This window comes from Nematolebias whitei, chromosome 7, assembly GCF_014905685.2.
Source record: "Nematolebias whitei isolate Nwh7 chromosome 7, NemWhi1, whole genome shotgun sequence".
Lineage (NCBI taxonomy): Eukaryota > Metazoa > Chordata > Actinopteri > Cyprinodontiformes > Rivulidae > Nematolebias > Nematolebias whitei.
This window is the reverse complement of record NC_056504.1, coordinates 22,960,407-22,963,683: the sequence shown is the minus strand read 5'-3', so window position 1 is coordinate 22,963,683 and position 3,277 is coordinate 22,960,407.

Below are 3,277 nucleotides of genomic sequence, written 5' to 3'. Positions count from 1 at the left end.
CCTCACCTGAAAAAGGGGGGGTACAATCACACGTCACCGACGGTGACATGTCACAAACTGAAACCTCAGAAACAGCAACAGCTTTGCTAATGGTTCAGTCAAAACAGGGTGACACAAACAACAACGTTGCCACTGTCATGGACAGCCACCAGGATCTTGTTGTTACAAACAATGAGAGCCTCTCAACACACGGTGAGCGGGTGATCTCATACATCAATGACGGAGGCCCGTCAAAAGCCGAACTCCCAGGAGCAGCAGCAACTGCACCAACGGTTCGGAAAAACTGGGATTACACAGGTAAAGGTAAACGTAAGAAGAAACGTCGGCCAAAACCTACAAGGTTCCTGTATAACCTGATCAGAAAGGGGGTCGCTAAAAAAGCTTACTTGTCGATCACACTTGAAGGGGTCGTCACACATGAAGCCCTACTGGATGGTGGAGCCGACATAACTATTATGTCAGCCAAACTGTTTGAGGAGCTCAGGACTGCCGCTAACGGTGTTCACAGGGAAATACCTCTCATAGAATGTGCTATAGGGCTGCAGGGCCTCGCAGAGACGAGGACAACCCTAACAGCTATAGCTATGGTTCACATGCAGGTTGGCGAGATGACACTAGTCCACCTGGTACATGTGTCTCCGGTTGACTCATTCCCATTTTTGATCGGCCAGGATTTTATAAATCGCTTTGAGGCGATTATAGATTATGGTGAACAGACAATGTGGGCCAGAGTGAGCAAACCCCTGCCAATACTCATGCCTCCTGAGACAGTCACAGACTGCCCAACAGCAGGCACTGCGGAAGGCACCGAGGACCTCTCAGCAGAGAATACAGTCCCGGTAAGTACGCCTTCAAAAGCATATGAAACCGAAGAGATCCAACCAGTGAACCCAACTCTGACTGAACAAGAAAGCCTCCTCTGCGAGCTGAGACAGTCAGAGCCCACCGGATACTACCTACCATTGGTAGTTAAAGGTGTAGAGATCCAAGGATCCCACACCAAAGATGCTGTACAGTCTCCGGGGACAGATAAACCGGCTATCAAGGACGAAGCCATGGACGGCCCTCAGAGGTCCTCTGACCCCTCCGGGCTGCTCGCAACTCTGTCAGTACAACCTACAGACGAGGTAATGGCAGTCACATGTGCACACGCTGCAGCCATGCCGGCTGACAACACAGTCTCTGTACAACCTGTGCTGGCTGACCCAGACATCATCCAACTTCAGAAGTTGGATCCTGCGATAAACTTAATTATGCTGTACTTGACTGACCCAGAGAAAAACACTCCGTCCGAAGCCGACCTGGATTCCAATCCAGACTTTAAAGTCCTCTTTCAGCTGCGCAAACAGCTAAAACTACTCAAGGGCATCCCAACTTTTGCTCATGGACCGACGTCCTCACCCGTGTTCGTGGTCCCCCATGACCACAGGGGGGTGATGTTAGTTAGGGTGATGTTACCAGATACGATAACGTGATCAAATCTGACAGTCAGAGTGAGTGACGCACCGAAACTTCGTTTTCTAGTTGCTTAATCACCACTTTTGTTAATGTTGAAATCTTGTTTTTCTGGTTGCTTAATCACTACTTTTGTCAATGTTGTAGTGAACTAAGCCTCAGGTCAAAACCTGACCCTGAAGACCTTCATGGGACAGAAACTGTTATTTCATTGATTTGAATCCAGAAATGCAAATTAAGCTCATCCAGAGACTTTCTAATTGTATCCTGCACTAATCAATTGAAAGAACACTCTCTTTTTTATTACTATTTTTATAATGTCTTGATAATCCAAAAGTGTGTTTAGTTCAAACCATTTTAAATGTTGAAGTGAACTACTCATTTTAAATCAACTGTGAAACAGTATTAATGATTTTTAATCCTCATTCAAAGTAGAAATCGTTAGATGTCTGTTACAAAGTAATTATGCATTTTTTGATCTTCTGTCTGAAATGAGAAGGAGTGATGTCGGTCAAAAGTCAGAGACAGTCGCAAACAAGTTTATTGGAACGAACTGTCATGTTTTTAAACCTCTCAGACAGAAACAGAGAAGCTGGCACCTGTGGTCTGTCATTTCGCCAAAACATTTCTCTGTCTGCTCCTAAACATTTCTCTGTCTGTTCCTAAACATTTCACTGTTTTTCTGACTTGTAATAACCCTCTTACATCACTAAAACCACACCCCTGTTGGTTCTTTCAACCAATCAGGACTTCCCAAATGGGACCGGAAACAGAACTCTTTAAAAGTCGACACTTCCTAGTTCCAGCCAGTTCGGAGTTCTACACTTGAACCAAAGTTCTGGAGAATGAACAGAAGTTCCATGGAGAACAGAGAGTTCTGCTGAGGAGGAGTTCAGCATGTTTGCTGAAATTCCACTTAACTTAATCCTATCTTTCGGGGAAGTTTATTTTGGAAGCTGGGCCAGTCAGATACGTCATCCCAAGTTGATGAGACGCGGATAAATCCCTGGAGGTAAAAAGACTCAGCTTTGCTAGACGCCAGGAGAAGACCTCTCTGAAACCCCACCAAGGTAAATGGTCGACGCTCGGGTACATCTAGCCGAAATCACTGGGAAACGTGCTATCTGGTTTCAAACAAGATAACTCCCCATCTTTTCTTTATTATCTTAGTTAACCCTAAGTATCCACTTTCCCTCCTTAAACTTTACTCCATCTCTTCTATCTCGCCAGTAAAAGATAAGCTAAAAGTCTGCAGATATTGATTTAAGATCTAAGGATATGTCTGTTGTAATAAGTTGCAAGTGAGAAATCATGGCCGTACGATTTCTCATTGTAAAGCTCATTAATTAAGCTGTGTTATTGCGTTCAATCAGAATAATCAAGTGTACAATGTTTGATGTTAAATTTTGATTCTGTTAATAAATGACCACATTCATTTTGATGGGTCAAAGAAAATTAACGTCTCACGTCACAGTACTTCTAAACACAATATCTCTCTCACATATCTGTCAAGTAGCTCGAAAAAGAGAGAACCCGTCATTAAATATTGATTGTAGTGGAGCTCCTACGCTAACTAACCCTACATCACTACAATGTTGAGACGTCGTTTAATTGGTTTTTGGTATTGTTTCTGAACACCCCCAGCAAGAATGAATTTTGTGTGTACTTTAGTTAGAGACTAAGAGGACTTTAACCATGCCAACATGCAGTTCATTTGTTAAAAATTCAATCTTTGAGGAGTCAATGTAGATTAATGCTACCTTAAGTACCATAACCTACATTGGTCTCACGACGCTCAAGCCGAACCTACTCGAACAATCCT